The sequence below is a fragment of the Lithobates pipiens genome, unplaced genomic scaffold, assembly GCF_037356315.1.
Source record: "Lithobates pipiens isolate NorthernLeopardFrog02 unplaced genomic scaffold, aLitPip1_a1.2 Scaffold_13, whole genome shotgun sequence".
Lineage (NCBI taxonomy): Eukaryota > Metazoa > Chordata > Amphibia > Anura > Ranidae > Lithobates > Lithobates pipiens.
The window spans coordinates 533991348-534010579 of NW_027507718.1; the positions used below are offsets into that span (position 1 = coordinate 533991348).

Here is a 19232-nt window from a genome sequence, read left to right on the forward strand (position 1 = left end):
GAAGCAAATCTCCAGTGGATCTGACACCCCTTCGGCCTTGTACACACGGTCGGAGATTCCGACAACCAAATCCTTCGGATTTTTTCCGGCGGATTTTGTCCAACGGATCTTGTCTGAAACTGTTGCATACACACGGTCGGACAAAGTTGTCGGAAAATCCGATCTTTCAGAACGTGATGACGTAATTTCGTTATGACGGGACTACGTTCAGGCTAGTAGCCAATAGCTTTGATGTAGGAATTTGATCTGAGCATGCGTGGCACTTTGTCCGATCGGAATTCTCTACACATGATCGGAGTATGTCCAATCGAAGCAGTTTGTCGGAAAATATTTCCAGCAAGTTAGAAAATTTGGTCCGAAGGATATTCCGACGGAAACAGTCCGATGCAGACCACACACAGTCGGAATATCCGACAAAACGGTCCGATAGGACACATTCCGTCGGAATCTCCGACCGTGTGTACAAGGGCTTCTACTAACTAGCATACCCCCACCTCTGATGTGAATGCACTTCTCAGGGTCTTCAGACTACAATCTATAATGACCTCTGTGTTGGCCCCCACGAATGAACAAGGGGCCATGTAATTCCGGGACTCAGGGGCATTCCTCAATATTGTGTACCCACAAATTGTACACCAGGGGGCAATTCAGCCTGGTCTTGATATATTTATACTGCTCCCTTGGGGCACCAAGAGCTTCATCCCCCTGGCTATCATTGACCTGGTGTACGTGCTGAGGCCTAAATGCTGTACTGTCAGAGGACAGGCGGTCAATGCACGTCTCGGAAATGATGTGGATAACGTCAGGTGTCACTTTATTGGTGTAGTCACAGGGAGCCAATCACACCAAGAAGAAGCCTCTAGAAGAGAAGTAGAACCCCTGTTAGCAGACAAAAACTTATAACCAGTAGTGAGAAAACCTTCCTCTGCTTCTATCATTAGTGGGGTAACCTGGCATTTGGACCGGTTTAAGAAGGGGCTAGCTATTGACCCCACTCTGACAAGAGTCTAATGAAAAGATGCAGAACAATGGTTTGCTATTGCCCCAGACAGTTAAAGCGGAGTTCCACCGTAATTATTTTTTTTCTGTTAAATGACTCCTTTAAATCTATGAACAAACATTTGTTTTTTTTATATATTGATAGGATGGGTGTCTTTAACAATACGAATAAAGCCGTCATTAGGATAAGAGACTATATGCTGGTCCTCTGGTGCAATGCTGACTTCACTGATGCAGTTTTTTATGTACTTTTTTTGTATATTTTGTTTTTATCCTTCCATTTTTTTCTGGCACGCGTATATATATATATTTTATTCATATGTATCTTTCATCTGTGGAAGGTTATGAAAACGAACATGTACGCAGATTGTGAGGGAAGTCGGGACTTGAGCTGGTCCGCATTTTGCTTTGATATTGGCTGGGTCTCTGAAATAAGATGCCCTACAATCTGTGTTTAATTGGATTGGTGAGGAAGCTGGCTGGGGTAATGATCCGCCCACCGTCCTTCTCGCTATATTTTCAGTGTAGAGTGTACCTACCTTTTCGGTAGTGCTCGGTACGCGTATATACTCTATCCACATATAATTTATTTGTGTATGGTTATTAAAAGGAACATGCGCGCAGACTGCGTGAGAACATGGGTACTTATACTGTTTTCCGTAGCTTGCTTTGGAACAAGCAGGGTCAATGGAATGATGGGTTCTGCAGTCTGCGTGATGTGATTGTTGAGGAGGCCGGCCGGGGGAGTGGTCCGTTGGCTGCACTTCTCCCTATATATTGTGAATTTGCGGCAGACAAAGACGTGATGACGAAACGCGTATATGGGCATGACCGCACAGCTGTTTACTAACGTAGTAGGAGAGCTGGTCTTCCCGGGACTCGCCACTGATACCGAGACGTTTTTCCATCATTAGTGATCCGGTTTGTCCGGAATAAGTGATACTATATGATTTTTTTGAAACATTTGGAGGAAAAACATTTTTTTTATACTTACCCTAAACGCCCTGTTGCTATGTAGTCCTCGTAATCTGCCACTTCCTGATCTGCAGAGCTCCTCGAGACTTCCTCCCTCACCTATGCTCCCGGGTAATAATGACACATCAGTCTGTGGGCGGTACTGCCCCTCCCCATGCATATTCCAGGAAGCGATCTCGATTGGGCTTCACATGCCCGCATTAATGATGGAGACGGCCACAAACGGAAGAATGATATTTTACAGTAAGGAATTTATATATTTGAAAAATATATCTAGATCATTGTATATTATTGTTTTAAGTACAGTAGCAATAATACTAGGATCCAAAAAATATATATTTTTATTCACCGGAACTCCGCTTTAATAAGCAGCTGAAAGTTCCCCATCCAGTCCCATATGGCAGTACATCCAAGGAAGAGACGGACAGATAAGAAACTAGAATAGAGCTTCACTAAAGACCTTATCAGTTATCAAAGAGCCATTCTAACTGGTAGTTATTGGCATCCTTGGGCCCCTTTATACCCCCAAAAAAATTGTGAAGCGTTACATTTTGACCATTGTTGACTATGCTGTGGCCCTGTTAAATATGGCAGAGCCCAAAGTAACGCCATGGTTACTGTCTTTATGAGAGAGGGCTTCCCAGCCAACACATTGCCAGATCAAGGGACTTAAAGTGGTTGTAACTTGTTTTGCACAGAGTGGCCCTGAACCTCCTCTTCTGGTGTCCCCGGGCCGCTCTCGTGGCTCCTCCCCACATCAGATAACCCCCAGGAGAGGTGCTCTCCTGAGGGGGGGGGTTACCTTGCGGGCACATTTACCGAGTCCAGCATTTGCATCCATAAAAACTAATGCTGGACTTGGCCAAGCCCCCCTGCACCCCCCTGCGCCCACGTCATTGTATTTGATTGACAGCAGTGGAAGCCAATGGTTGTGCTGCTATCAATCTATCCAATCAAGAACCGGACTCCTTGGAGAGAGGGACAGCGCTTATCCACCAACAGAAATACGGGGCTCTGGTAAGTACAAGGGGGGCTGGGGGGGCCGGTTACTGCCAGGTGTTTTTTCACCTTAATGCATAGGATGCACGAGGGTTTACAACCCCTTTCATTTATATTGGATCTATTGCAGTCTGTTTGGTGTACCTGCGAGGTGTGGACCATTCAGATTACTCTTACCACCCCCAGACACATGGACTGTGTGAACACTTCAATGGTACTTTGAAGGCTATGTTGTGTGCCTTTGTTGACACTGGGGGCTGGACTGGGAAAGATACCTCATTTCCTCTCCACTTGCCATGAAGTACCTCCAGAGTCCACCAGTTTCCCTGGAACACCTGTCCGAGAGGAAGGTCTGAGGACCCCTGACTCTGCTGAAAGAGTGCTGGAAGGGTGTCAGGAAAGGCTCCACCATAGTCAGATGCAGTTTCATGGCGCACACGTATGCACAGGCTTCTGCTGAGAACAGGCCAAGCAGATGCGCACAAACGTGAGCATGCGCATTCGAGAGGGTGCATTCAGGAGTGCACATCTGTCACCAATACTGGTGACAGATGCTTCTGTACTGGCTAATTTCTGTTTGGTCTACAGCATTCTGTGTGTGTTTCCGGTTTCCGGTTGTGTTTGACCTCTGAACTTGACCCGGCTTGCTTCCGACTATTCCTGTCTGCTTCCTGCACTGACCCCTGACTTGACCCCGGATTCTGCCTCTGCCTGCTGCTCCTGTGTGATCCTTCATCCATTGCTGACCTTGCTTGGGACCTGACTATCCTGTCTCCTGGTGTCTATGCCTGATCTGCCCGCCTGTTACCAACCCGGCTCGTCTGACCCATCATCCAGCTCTTCCAGCCTGCTACAGCTCCTTCAGTCCAGCTCATCATCTTCAGACTCCACAGTCTGTAACCAGCCAACCCCCCGAGCCAGTCTGTCAGCATCCAGCCGTCCTGCTGCCTCATCTGCCTGTTGCCAGCTGCTCCTGACTTCCCATTTGTGAATCATCGGCTACTATCAGTGCAGACTACTGGACTGTTAATAGGCGCTCTTACCTCGCTGTGCTGTAGCGGTTACTGTTTCACCATCAGTGTGTCAGTACTAGAATCCCTTTAGGACCCAGCACAACTCACCTGACACAGCCTGTGTCTGGGAAACAACAGTGATTGGCCTGCTCACGTTTAAATCACCTGTATCAGCATTCAGTCAGCGCTCGTGTTAGAGTTCACTCGTGTTTGATCCAGCTGATATTTGCTCTGTGACTTTCATGTTTGCTCTGGATTCTTACATTCGTGTTTCTAAGACCAGAGTTCCCAAGTCTACTCTTTGCTCACGTGGCCTGCGGGAATCCAAGGACAGAAGTACCCGGTACAGATACGACTCCATGCCATCACAGTATGTTCCAAGTCATACTGTCAGTACTAGAATCCCTTTAGGACCCAGCACAACTCACCTGACACAGCCTGTGTCTGGGAAACAACAGTGATTGGCCTGCTCACGTTTAAATCACCTGTATCAGCATTCAGTCAGCGCTCGTGTTAGAGTTCACTCGTGTTTGATCCAGCTGATATTTGCTCTGTGACTTTCATGTTTGACCCGGCTTGTTTGACCCTCCGTACTTGCTTCTGATTCTGTACCGTTTGGATTCTGATCTACCTGTGTATGACCCAGCTTGCCTAGACTACGCTTTGCCTGATTCTACTAGTACCCTCATCTGCAGCAGTGAACCACAAGGTCCAGCAATCATCTATCCTCATCTACAGCAGTGAACTACAAGGTCCAGCAATCATCTATCCTCACCTACAGCAGTGAACTACAAGGTCCAGCAATCATCTACCTTCGTCTGCAGCGGTGTACTACTAGTCCCAGCTGACCTGCTCTGCTTAGACCAGCTCATGCCGCTGCGTCTCCTCCACAGATCCACCCTGCAGCTCCAATTAATGATTATTTTCCTCTGCATCATTGCTGAGACCGTCTCCCTGCCAGGATCCAATCGGAAGCCTCCCCGCTGCTTGCCTGGAGATCTCCCCCTGTCATCCTATCATCAACCCCCACCTCTGGAGATCTCCCCCTGTCATCTCGTCATCAACCCCCACCTCTGGAGATCTCCCCCTGTCATCTCGTCATCAACCCCCACCTCTGAAGATCTCCCCCTGTCATCCCGTCATCAACCCCTACCCAAACCTGACGTCATGCTGCCCTCATTGTACTACCTGGTGCCAGTTCTGGGGGGCTACGCGGCCACCTCCTATTACCTCCTAAAGAATCCTCACATTCTGCACCGGAAGAAGAGGCTACCCTTCTATTGCCGGCACATATCGCACCGAGGAGGAGCCGGAGAGAGGATCGAGAACACCATAGGAGCATTTGACAATGCCACAGCCAATCACACGGACCTCTTGGAGCTGGACTGTCACCTGACCAAGGACGGGCAGGTTGTGGTGTCACATGACGACAATTTGCTGCGGCAGAGTGGACACGATGTCAACATATGTGACGTCAAATACGAGGATCTTCCGCAGTATAAGGAGACTCTGGAGGTGACATTTTTCCCAGGTCACATGTCTTTAGGACACGATTGTCAAATGCCGCTGCTGGAGGAAGTCTTCCAGAGATTCCCAGAGAAACCCATCAACATAGAGATAAAGCGAGACTGCGATGAGCTGATTAAAAAGGTCTCAGACCTGGTGAAGAAGTACCAGAGGACAGAAAGGACAATCTGGGCCAGTACCAGCGATCCAGTCATGAAGAAATGTCAGGCTAGGTGCAGATAACAAGTAACAGTTCAGGTGTGCTGATTATACAAAGAGTTCAAAGCACATACCATGAGCTGGTCTAAGCAGAGCAGGTCAGCTGGGACTAGTAGTACACCGCTGCAGACGAAGGTAGATGATTGCTGGACCTTGTAGTTCACTGCTGTAGGTGAGGATAGATGATTGCTGGACCTTGTAGTTCACTGTTGTAGATGAGGATAGATGATTGCTGGACCTTGTAGTTCACTGTTGTAGATGAGGATAGATGATTGCTGGACCTTGTGGTTCACTGCTGCAGATGTGGGTACTAGTAGAATCAGGCAAAGCGTAGTCTAGGCAAGCTGGGTCATACACAGGTAGATCAGAATCCAAACGGTACAGAATCAGAAGCAAGTACGGAGGGTCAAACAAGCCGGGTCAAACACGAAAGTCACAGAGCAAATATCAGCTGGATCAAACACGAGTGAACTCTAACACGAGCGCTGACTGAATGCTGATACAGGTGATTTAAACGTGAGCAGGCCAATCACTGTTGTTTCCCAGACACAGGCTGTGTCAGGTGAGTTGTGCTGGGTCCTAAAGGGATTCTAGTACTGACACAGTGGCCCCGTACGAGAGGCCTTCCTCTGTATGTCAGGCTCACCACCCAGGTACGTGACAGAAGGTCAGCTACTGGACAGAGGAATCCTCGTGGTGCCCTGCATCTTACAACTATGCAAAAGAATGAGAAAGCTGCCAGGTTTATCTGCTGACCACCGCAAAGCCACCAAAATTTACCAAGATAATCGGTATGACCAAAAGGCTTGCACCCTGGAGTTCACAGAGGTCTCAAATGTGCTTATTATTTTCCCACCCCCCAGAACAAGCTGGAATCCACTTAGGAAGAGCCCATTAGAATCCTCACAGCCCAGATCTGGGAAGTTTGAAAATTTTCCCTTGAAATGAGGCTACACCAAAGCTGCTCTTCTATTCTAGGTACAAGCAATTTTACTTGCCCAATCCTCTGTTTCTCCAGCAGACTGTGCTCCGGCAAGAGTTCCTTGGCATCATCACTTCCAATGCAGGGCTAGGGAAGCTTCATTGGTTTTACTGATGTCAGGAACTTAGACCACTGGAGCATGGAGGACAAAATGCTGTGGGGACTGGTCTAGCAACTTGAAGGATTGGGTAAGTAAATCTTCTTTTCTTTGCCCCTAGACCTAAATGAGCAATTAACCCATGCAGTGCAGGAGCAGACCCGCCGCAAGGGAGAATCTTTATGTTTTTCAGAGTTTAGCGGTAAGAAACTGATTGACACCAACAAAATTCTCATTCTGGATGGACGAGGGAGGCGATGAAAAAGTGTGCATGATCAATCAATATTATCAAAATAATTAAGGAATACTACAACAGAAGACTGCCTATCCTTATTGCCATCTGTCCCTTACCCCCCAAAGAAGAAGGGGGTGCCATATTGGACCTTCTGGAAGCTGCCTGCAGCCAAACCAGTGTGATCCAAGTCCCACTGGGGCCAATAATAAACTGGGACAACAGGAGGCCATTAGGTATATCCTATAGCAGTGTGGCCCTTGTGACAGTACGATGAGTGGTTCCCAACCTCAGTCCTCAAGTACCCACAACAGGCCATGTTTGCAGGTTTTCCTTTGTCTTGCACAACTGCTTTAAATCAGAGTCAATGGCTTTGGTATTTTGACCAGCTATTCCAGAAATTCGCAAAACATGGCGTATTGGGGGTACATGAGAGCTGAGGTTGAGAACCACTGCTTTAAAGGAAACATGGTGTGCACATTGGCTCCATGCAGGACTACAGAGTATATCTGTGGAGTGGAGAAAATTGATTTTGTAGCTTTCTCTAGTTTTTTGTATTCCTGGATGGGGCTCTGTAATTTGGAGATTCCATAGTTTCTTGGGTGGGACAGAATTTCCAACCATGTGTCCAGGTTTTGTGGATGACCAGATGGTTGTGTGCTCAGGTGCACATAGGCCGTATAATGGAGGTATAGGAATACCTCAGGGCTCCCAGTTGGAGACTGCTCCACCCAACAGACAGGAGGTCTGTGCATGGGGTGTCATGACCTGCGTAGCCCAACAGTCCCCCTCTCAATAATGTCCCATACCAGCCCTTTTATATCTATAATAATGAGACCACACCTTTTCTTTGGAGTAAAATGGCCACAACAGCCTTTTATTAAACATAACCAAAATATTTTTTACTCCCTCCAAAATATGTATATAAATAAATATATATCTACAACTGTAAACAAAACATTTTGAACAACTTTATCAACTCCAGTCTGGTGATCTCTGACGGTGACCCACTTTAATTCCAAAACACCAACCTCACTGCTTTACCATCCCAGGCCTCACGCTGTGACCACTCAGAGACAACCAATTCCTGCAGTGAAAAACCTCCCAGTATTCCGTCCACCGTTCGGGAATACACCTGAGAGGCCCATAATACCAATGAGCCCCCCACCCTTTTATATCACCTCTGTTTACCGCCACCGTCAAAGACCACCAGAAATCTCACGCCACAGCCTGAAAAGGGTGACCACCTTACCCTTGAGGGCAACCCCACACCCTTAAAGCTTGCTGGATCCCCCCCTGCAAACCCAAAGACCACAGGTCAATCCCGACATCTGTGAGATGCACCCCATCCCTCCTCAGGTACAGACCCACATTGGACTCCAGCTCCCTGTGCCTGATCACCAGCCCTCCATTCTGAATCACGAATCTCCCCACCACCTTATTCACCCGGATCCTCGTCTTCTGAATGCTGGCCACTGACCTCGCCCATCTCCACTGCGTCCGGGCGACAATATCCGACCACAGCAGGATCGTACTGGGAAACCTAGCACGCAGCTTAAGAAAATCCGCCTTAATGTCATTCAGTAAATCCCTGACTTTTCGGGCTCCCAGGTCATTCCCCCCAGCATGCAGAACCAACACATCCGAGGGCCCATGCAGCCAAACGAACCTTTTCACCACACTCACCACCCTCTCCCACTGCATTCCTGGTATCCCCAACCAGCGCAATTCCGCTTCGGCCCTGGAAATCCCCAGTTGCCTCCCCGCAGGTCTCATGTCTCCTCTCCTGGCCCCCCAACAAACGTAGGAGTGGCCCACGATCCAAACGAGGCGCGGTGAACCTCCATCTGAAACGAGAAACCAAAACCTGCTGATCCCCGAAAAACAATAACCCCAAAGAAAAACACCAACCACTGCCCTTACCACCCCACGGAGATCCCAACCCTACCCCCGTGGAAAAAACTCCATTAGTCCAGTAACTGTTCCCGTATTGCAGTCTGTTTTACCATCCAACCAGGAATACAACTAAGGGCAATCCCACTCCTGGGACCGCCCAACCGCCAACTGAGGTCGAACGTACGACCGAAACCTACGCGACTCCCAACGACCGATCCTGTGCACCGCCGCCTCATCCAACCCGCACCGGGCCGAATCCGTGGCCGCCCCGATGCGGAAGGAGTGTGAAGCATATTCCGACCCCACCAAACCACTAAGCGTCATGCATCGCCGGAAAACCGCCACGAACTGGAATCTGGATAGGAAAGCCCCGTCCGCGTGGACAAGGAATGGACCCGGACTCCCTGGCCTAACCTCCCGGTAACTCCGAACCGATTCAACCGGGCAAACCTGCGACCCTGCCAAACTGAACAAGCTAATTTTTACACCCCTACCCTGTTGGTCCGTCTTCGAACGCCGAAGAGTTATAACCACCTCTGATCCTGCCACCCGCACATCCTGATCCCACAGCCCCCCCGGAACTTTCCGGGACGGGCTGACCAACTCCCCAATCCGAAAAGCCCCGTAAAAAGCCAACTAAAAGGCCGCCGTGAACAACCCAACCTCGAACGGAGACGTGCAAACCGAGCCCAATGTACCACAAATGGCCACCAAGACCCCAAACGTCACCGGACGTCTCGTGTCCCCCCTCTTCGACTGCTTCCGAAAACCCTTCAGCATCTGACGTATCCAAAAACCCTTCGACCCCAACAACTTAAAAAGGAATGACAAGCCCGCCATTTTCCGATCGATCGCTGCCGCCGAGCGCCCGCTCTCCACGTTCCGGACCACGAAATAAAGTGCCAGCAGGCGCCAGTCCCCGGCTCCCCCAGCTCCGTCCACCTCTCGCACCAACTCCTGCCATTCCCGCCATACCTTCACGTATGCCGTCCAGGTAGCCCCACTTACAGACCTGCGACTCCAAGGGCAGCGCCCAAATCCACCCCGGGCACAGAATCCCGACTGCAGCCGCGCCAGGTGCCAGTTCCCGGAACTTGTCCCACTGGAAACGAGACAGGGAGTCAGCCAAGGAATTCTCCACCCCAGGTATGTGAACAGCATACAGAAACACATTCAAACGCAGGCACCTAAGGACCAATTGGCGCAACAGTCTGATAACAGGAGGGGATGATGCAGACATGCGATTCAACACCTGCACCACACCCATGTTGTCACAGTTGATGCGCAGCTTCAAATTCCTGCAACTCTCCCCCCACAGCTCCAAAGCCAACACAATCGGAAAGAGTTCCAGCAACACCAGGTTGCCCAGGAAACCCGCTTCCTTCCACGAGCGCGGCCAAGGTTCCGCACTCCACCTGCCCTGAAAAAATGCACCATAGCCCGTAGACCCGGCTGCGTCGGTGACCAATTCGACATCGAAGTTGCTCACCGGCCCCGACATCCAAACCGCCCTGCCGTTATAGGAGGACAAGAAGTCATGCCACACCCCCAAGTTGTCCCGGTGTTCCTCCGTCAACCGAATGAAGTGCGTAGGCGCCCGCACCCCCGCCGTCGCCGCCGACAGCCGCCGGCAGAACACCCGGCCCATCGGAATGATGCGGCACGCAAAGTTCAGTTTTCCCAGCAAGAACTGCAAGGTCACCAGCTGAACCTTCCGACGGCCCTGAATCTCCCGAATCGCCCGCTGCAGATCCGCCAACTTGTCATCCGGCAACCTGCACTCCATAGCCGCCGAATCTATCACTATACCCAAGAAACTCAACACCCCCACTGGGCCCTCCGTCTTTTCGGCTGCCAATGGCACCCCAAAAACGCCTGCGATGTGCTGCAACGTGGACAAGAGAATCGCACACACAGCGGAGGCCTGGGGGCCGATGCAGAGAAAATCGTCCAAGTAGTGAATGATTGACTCAATGTCAGAAACATCCCGCACCACCCACTCCAGGAACGAGCTAAACTGCTCGAAAACGGAGCAAGAAACGGAGCAGCCCATAGGCAAACACTTGTCCACGTAGAACTGCTCCCGCCAGTGACAACCCAACAATCGAAAACTGTTCGGGTGCACCGGCAGCAACCGGAAAGCCGACTCAATGTCCGCCTTGGCCATGAGCGCTCCCCGGCCGTAACGCCGCACCCACCGGACAGCCGCGTCGAATTACATATATGACACCGCACAGACATCCGGGTCTATGAAGTCATTGACCGAACCCCCCTTCGGAAACGACAAGTGGTGTATAAGCCGAAATTTGCGCGGCTCCTTCTTGGGGACAACCCCCAAAGGAGACACCACCAGCGTGTCCCACGGCTTACCCGCAAACGGCCCCCCCATCCGACCCATGGCCACTTCCTTCCCCAACTTTTCGTCCACTACCGTAGGGTGCTGCAAGGCCGACCTGAGGTTTCGCGCCACCGGCGGCACCACCTTCAAGTCACAGGGAATCCGGAAACCATCCCGGAACCCCTCGGCCAGCAGTCGTGCGGCCAACCTGACCGGATACCTATTTAGGAAAGGAAGCATCCTTTCCACCCTCACTGGCGTCCTCCCTCTTGTTAGTAGTGTCGCCGGGACGCTTTCCCCTTTTAAAGCAGCAAGACAGGGCGTGAGCCCCCCCCGCAGCCGGAACACTCGTGCTTGAACCGGCACGCACTTCCAAACTTGCAGGCGCCCTCGTTAAAAGACCAGCACACCCCCCACTTCTTTCCGGCCGACAGTCCTGAGGAGGGTGTACCCCCAGCCCCCCCCTGAAAAAACGGAGGCGGGGCCCGGGCGGAGGACATCAGCCTCATCCAGAGGCTGATGTCCTTGTGATCCCACCGCAACTCCTGACGCACCGCCTTCCGCTGCCGGAACTGTTCGTCGTACCGGAGCCACGCCACCCCCCCGTACACCCGGTGCGCCTCCCCAATGGCGTCCATATAGCAAAACAACGCCGAGCAGTGTTCGGGGTTCTTTTCGCCGATGACGCTTGCCAAAATCGCGAACGCCTGCAACCAATTCGCAAACGTCCGCGGTATCAGCCTATAACGCCTCTTCTCCTCACCGTCTTTTTTTGTGTCATTGGGCTTGACCCGATCCAAATTGAATTTTTCCAGCGGGAGCAGCGAGAATATCTCCACATACTCACCTTTAGCAATTGTTTCCCGTACCTCCGGCTTCAGGTGCGCCCCGAGCGGTCCCTCGAAGCAGACGTACACCTCACAACGCGCCGCATCCCCAATCCGAACCACATCAGTCCGGCTGGGCGTCGCGGCCGCCTCCTCCCCACCGGGCCCCCCGCTCACCACCGGAACCGCCGTTGCGGACGCCGCGGGTTCCCCACCCGCAGCCAGCGGGACCCCCGCCGCCCCAGCTACCGTACCAGCCCCCCAAGGCGCCGTCAGGGCAGGAGATCCCCCATCCCCCCCAAACCTGTCCACCAAAGCCCGCAACCCCTCCAACAAACCCTGCATGGGCGGCGCGGGCCCCGGGTCCACCCGACCCGACCCCGCCACCTTCACCCCACCCAGCAGCGCCTCCGGCGCCGCTGAACCAGCCGCCCCCTGCACCACCCCCAGCAACCCCTGCAAAACATCAGAAAAAACAGTAGGTACTGACTTACCGGGCCGACCAGGAACACGTCCCACAGCCGCGTTGCCGCTCTCCACCGCCGGGGGCACCACTTCGTTTTCAGCGGACAGTTCTCCCTCCGACCGGTCCTCCTCTTCCCTCTCCGCAGGAGCCAGAAGCCCCCTGGGCGACCCGCTCCCAGAGGCCGCAGCAAACAGGTGGCTGGGAAGATCCGGCACCACAGGGGCCTTGCTCCCAGACTGGCGTAGCGAACCAGACCTGGGGCGCCCCCCCGCACCACCCCTGGGCGTCAGTCCTCCATTTTGTCCATCAAGCAAGCCTGCATCTGCCCGGCGCCCCCCACCCACCGCCTGTGCCCCCCTGTAGGCCGAATCCGGTCGTTTTGTAGTCCCCTCCGCACCGCTGGCTGTCCCCCTGCTCGTGCTGGGCCCCCCGCAGGGGTCCCCCACGCGAACGGTTGCTGGGCTGGACGGCGGGTAGCCGGCGCCATCGCGGCCCGTGGCCCCGCCCCCCGGGGTAGGCCGGCGGCGTGCCGACCGCCCCAGGCCCCGATTGTCCTGCTGTCTCCGTTTTGCGGGGGGGACCGACCTGTCCGTCCCCGGGCTCCGCCGATCACGAGGTGGCCGAGGGGCGGGGCCCGGCGAGAAGCGTGCCGGAGGCCGAGACCTCCGGGCCCGCAGCACCGGCTCCCCGCTACTCGTGCCTGCATCCGACTCTCCCATCCAGCGCTCCACCTGCTCGGTTAGCCACGCCGAACCCCGCACCTCCGCCTGAGCCCGCAGCCACTCCAACACGTGCTCGATCGCCGCCATCTTGCCTGAGAGGAGCAGCGCAGAAAAGCTGCCTCCTCTGATGTCTTCCCCTCGAGACTGGTCCTGTTCCGGCTCCGCCCCCTTTAAATATGGCTCCTCCCCCTTGCACAGTTCTCCTCCTCCACCTATCCTGTGTTTAGGTGTCTCTAGGCACCCGGTCATGCCCGCCCCTCCATTACCCCTCCCCTTCAGTTCGTCTCATTCCGGGGCTCCCTGGAGGACTGAGAGGCTGTAGATGGGAGCCAGTGCATGTGTGTGTCTGCAAGAGGGAGTAAACGGCCTGAGGACTAAGGCCAGAGTGGAGCTGTGGGCGCTAGAGTAAAGCGATCTGCAAAGTAGCACCTATGGTGGGGGTGACCAGCATAAAGAGCAGAGGTACTGCAACTAAAGCTGAGTGAGAGCTTAAAGAGGAAGTAAACCCTGATGAGTTTACTTCCTCTTTGATTCCCTGCAAAGGTAAATCATAATGGACTACTATGCATCGCATCGCATCGCATCGCATAGTAGTCCATTATGTGTCACTTACCTGACACAGGAGCCAGCGAAGTCACCGCTGTCCACTGTTGTCCGGTGCATCCATCTTCTCGGCGGCTCTCGCTGCTCCGCCGCTGTCATTCGACGAAGCCGCAATGACGTCACTCCCGCGCATGCGCACGGGAGCCTCCACTCGTGGCATATTGCCGTTGACAGCAGCACGCGTACAACGCCTGTATTTTGGCAAATATCTCCTAAACCGTGTAGGAGATATTTCTTGGACCTACAGGTAAGCCTTAATCTAGGCTTACCTGTAGGTCAAAGTGGTTTGTAAGGGTTTACAACCACTTTAAGAGCCAGGTGGTCTAGCATTTTCCATTTGTGCATTTACTGGAGAAGAACCTCTGTGTGGGAAACCTATAAGTTACAGACTTTTTTTTTTGCCTTTTAATATAAATGGCCTACCAGGCCCTTAAAATATAGTTCCTGACTACCGTGAATCACTTGAAAACGAATCTACCGCTGGAGCTAATGGTCCCCCATGTTACACCCTATTTTCTCTATTCTGGGAAGAATTACATTGACCACCCACCACATGGAGACTTTGGAGACCCGACCTATTCACCAGGCATCCCAGCAAGTTACCGAGTATGTTTGGAATACTATGAGAGAAGAGCTTGAGGAAATGCTGAAATTGGGGATCATTCATCCCTCTATGAGCCCATAGGCCTCCCCTGTTGCACTGGTTTCCAAAAAGGTTGTCAGAATTCGATTTTTAGAATTTTAGACTTTGACCACCTCATTGATTACACTGTCAGTGTTGTCTATCCCATAACCTGTATCCACAAGTTGCTGGGCTGTCTTGCTGGGGCTCGCTATGTCACCATTTTGGACCTGAGCCGGAACCATTGTCAGATGTCTTTAACAGCAGAGTTCAGGGGACATTCTGCATTTGTCACTCACTTCAAATAATAGAAGTTCCTCAGCATGCCTTTTGGAATGAAGAATGCCCCACCCCCTTCCAGCAAACTGCTGATCAGCAGTTTCATGACTTTGGCTGTGTGTATCTTGGTGGCATTGACATCTTCCATAAAGATCACCTCTACCATGGTCATGTTCCCTTAAATCACAAATGGCCAGTTTATCGTTAAAACTATATAAGTGCCCAATATGAATCTACCCAAAACCTGCTAAAACCCAAAGCATTAGGGCAAACCTAGGCATGGTGTGGTCCCAGGGATCAGCTGATGGGAGCGCAGAGCCCTGGAAACATGGTGGGGAATCGTCTGTTACCGGGGTGTGTGAAAAGAATCGAGCAGCTGAAGAGCCACCCAACTGCTTCCATCTAACAGTTGGTTTACATACATGCCATTTATCTGTGGCTGTGAAAGTTTTAAAGAAAACAATTTAGCTAATGAAGATCAAAAATTTTCCTCTTGTGTGAAAATATGTAGCAGTACCCTTATAGTCCAGACCCCACTCCAGAGCAACTCTGAGCAACTCATCACAATGCCCGCACCGGACCCAGGCACTGACCACCACGGTTGGTATCAGGCATTCTAGACATAGCAGACACAGTCACTCCATCCCCTCGATCATCCTGAGGGCATATCCCCTGTGATGCTCCAAGCAGACACCGATGTCCACCAGTGTCCGCTCCTGCAGATCAGGCAACCAGGTCAGTTCTGGAAACACACAAGCACACTCCGCCATCTTGCTCCTCTCAGCTAGCAGGGTACACTGGATTTTCTCTGGGGCGTAGCTCCACCTCCCAGCTTCCAGACGTGCAGGCGCCTGCAAGACTGATATGCAGGCCTCCTCCCATGCCTGTGGCTGTAATGCCTTGTTAGCTGTACTGAAGTTTACAGGCCCTCTGATGCTTGCAGAACTTGCCTGTGCCAGTGCAACTAGGAGCAGGTGGCCGCTGACTTTCATGGTGGTTGCCAATAACAACTAAACAGTTGTTAGCCCATGCCTCACTGAAAGGAACACACTTAGAACAGTCCAGCCCGCAGGTATCCTTTGAATTACCCCAATCATCCCTGGGCAACAGTAGACATTTCCAGGCACACTTTATAAAGCAGGAATTTGAAGCATAAAGTCACAATGTCCAGCATTAGCAGATCGCTGGACATATTTGTAATCCATGGGCGCGGCAACCGCCGTGGTTGTCATGGGTGACAGCACATGGTAATGTTCTCTGAACTGCAGGTTTAGCACAAGTGTCTGTCCCAGCCACAGTTGGGGCAACTGGGTAAGCAGGGCAGAAATAACTTGAACTTGAAGGCAGCTCCCACTGGTTGCTATGGACAACGGCACTTGGGTATTGCAATTACAAGCAGACAGAGCACATAAGTCCTTTCCTGGTTCCACCCCTCTATGGTGTCTGGAACAAAGAACAGTTCCCTGGCTCGATCACCCACCTGGTTGCTAGGGCTGGCAGGTTACCTGTGGGCAGACATCCCGAAACGAGACCCCAAATGTAGCTCTACCCCCGTAAGCCAACATAGTCATCCTGACTGGCTCTGCACTCATCCCAGACTGCTCCATCCCAGTCCTCTCAGGCATGCCTCCCACTCCTCCTGACTGTGTGTCACTCACCAGCCCTCTTGGCTGTTCCTGTTGCTCCTGGAGACTCCTGGAGTGTTCTCCCGCTGTCCTCTCCTGTGCCTCCTGTCCAGGACACCTCCGTGTGTCTTGAGAGGGTCTTGTCCACACCCAAGCCCAGGCCCAAGGTCACCCCCCAGACTGGTGACCCCCTTCAAAGGCCACGACAGCCTAACATTCCATCTCCAGCTTCCACCCCGAACAACTCCTCCCCAGCTGGGTTGACCCTGAATATTTGAGGGGGCCTGCCCCCTGCCAACCCAAGTTGGGGATTGGTCAGGGCCCTCAGAATACTCCAGGCAACTCCACCTCTTCTCCCCTCCCGTTATTATAAAAGGTACCAGAACATTCGAAAAGTAGGGGGAGGTCTCAGTGATGCCGCATATGAGTCATCCAGCTCTCCCTGGATTTCTCCCCAACCCAGGACAAAAACACATGCATAAATTTACCTGTACTAGAAAAAAAACATGTTTACACTTCTAGCACTAGAGGGCGACAAATATAAGTCTTGAGAATAGACTAAATTGTAAATGATTTTCTCTTTTCAGGTCATCCCATACCTGTCCTCTCTGAAGATTATGGAAGCACACTTTATTTTGATGGTTAGTAATGTATTGTACAATGTTCTGTGTTTGCATCCATGTAATAATAAGGTGGTAAACCCTCTATAACAGGAGTTTTCAAATTCAATTTCAGCATTATGGTTGCCCTCAAAGGGCCGACTGTACCTGTAAGATTAGATGTCCAGACAGAACCAAACCCACCTTAAATCACATCTCAAGAGCCTCTCCAACATCAGAATTCAAGAGTCCCCCCACCCTCTCTTAGATCAGTGCACCCACCTTACAATTGGACTGCTGCCGGGAGGAAGCTGGGGGCAAAGCTGGGAAGCAGACAGTGCAGGGTCTGGAGGAGGACCAGAGGAGGACCGGAGTCAGCTGCCTGAGAGTCCATTCACACAGGGGCAACTTTGAATCCGACTTGAAGGACAAGTTGTGCAACATGATAAAATCAATGGAAGTGAATGGAGCCGTCTTAATGCACACTACTGAAGTCGCTCCGACTTCAGAAAAGGTTCCTGTTACCTGTATGACTTCAATCCGACTTCTAGGCGACTTGTACCCACTGATTTCAATGGAAGTCGCCTCCAAGTCTGATCCCATGTCTTAACTGAAGCAACTTTCCAGGAAGTAAAAATAGTTTTCAAGGGAAATCTCTCCCACAGAGCTGATTATTAAGTGATTGGCCACTGGTAAAGTCCCCTGTCCTGGAGGCAACTTCAAGTTGCCTTGTAAGTTGCCTTGTAAGTTGCCTCAAGTCGCTCTGTGATTCACACTCAAGTCGTGTCCAGTTGCCTCCCAAAGTCTCGCTGGAAGTCGCGTTGCCCCGGTGTGAATGGACTCTGAGTCTGCTGAATGCTGAGACCAGGGGAGGCAGACGAGGGAGTGCTGAAGTTGCACAGAGAGGTGCCAGATCTGTAGGAAGAGTTCTGTCCTCCTCTCTGTCGCCAACTGCTGAGGCAGGAACAGAGATGAGCCATTTCATGGCTGCATGGAAAACTGCAGGATCTGGTGGAAGAGTTCTGTTGTCCTCTCTGCTACCAACTGCTGAGACAGGAGAGGGGGGCATAGATGAGGGGGATTCCGCAGCTGCGGGAGATGTGCAAGGGCCACATGAATTGGCCTGGCAGGAGAGATTTGGCCCACAGGCCTTGTGTTTGACACTAGGGATGGGCCCGATGTTCGCCCGTTCACCAAATCCAGAACATTATGGGGTGTTTGCGGCAAATTCCATTAACATAAGGGGGGGACGGGATCTGGGGGCCCCCTTGTTAAAGGGGACTTACAGATTCCGATAAGACCCTGGCCCACAGACCACCACAACTACCGGCCCAGGGTTGTGAGGATGAGGCCCTTGTGGGGACCCCAAAGCACCCTCTCCATGTTGAGGGTAAGCGGCCAGGTATGGTTCAGGGGGGGAGCGCTCTTTTGTCCCCCCTCCCAATTCTGGCCTGCCAAGCTGCTTGCTTGGATAAGGATCTGGTATGGATTTTTGCCGCAAGCAAGTTTAAATTCAATTTTTTCCTTTAGAAGTTGTGCTGTAGCACAGTAAAACACATCACAAAGATGCACCACATTACAGGCAGACGAAGGGGACCCCCCCAGGCACAATATTTAAAGGAATATTTCATTATTATTGTTTCACGTTAATCATTATTAAAATCACTGCTGCCGAAAAATTGGTGCTTTTAAAAACTTTTCTTTGCATTGATCCATGTCCCCTGGGGCAGGACCCGGGTCCCCAAACACTTTTTATGACAATACCATGCATATAAGCCTTTAAAATTCTCACTTTTGATTTTTCATGTCCGTCTCCCATAGACTTTAAAAGGGGTCGCACAAAATTTTTGTCTGTTCGCATGATCTGGTGCCAACCGGTGGGTGTTGGGCCCATCCCTATTTGACACACGCAATCTATAATACTAGAGCAGGGGGAAGGAGGTTGCAATGTTAGCCCAACGCCAACAAGAATACTCACATATACAGCCTCATTAACATGGATCACACATGTGGGCACTATATATATGATCAAGACCCAGGAGGTGTCAGGAGGAAGGGGTGACCTTCCATCACAGAGATTGTAGAGGAATGATCTGCCCCTGGAAGGGTTCTGGGTCACCCTGAATGGAGTGGTGTCAGGAGGAAGGGGTGACCTTCCATTACAGAAATTGTAGAGGCATGATCTGCCCCTGGAAGGGTTCTGGGTCATCCTGAGCAGAGTGGTGTCAGGAGG

The 19232-nt window shown here is 51.7% G+C and overlaps 1 pseudogene; it reads left to right on the plus strand.

Moving 5' to 3' along the window:
- Window positions 1-4864: 4864 nt before the first annotated feature.
- Window positions 4865-5735, plus strand: LOC143975963 (lysophospholipase D GDPD3 pseudogene; annotated as a pseudogene).
- Window positions 5736-19232: the final 13497 nt, after the last annotated feature.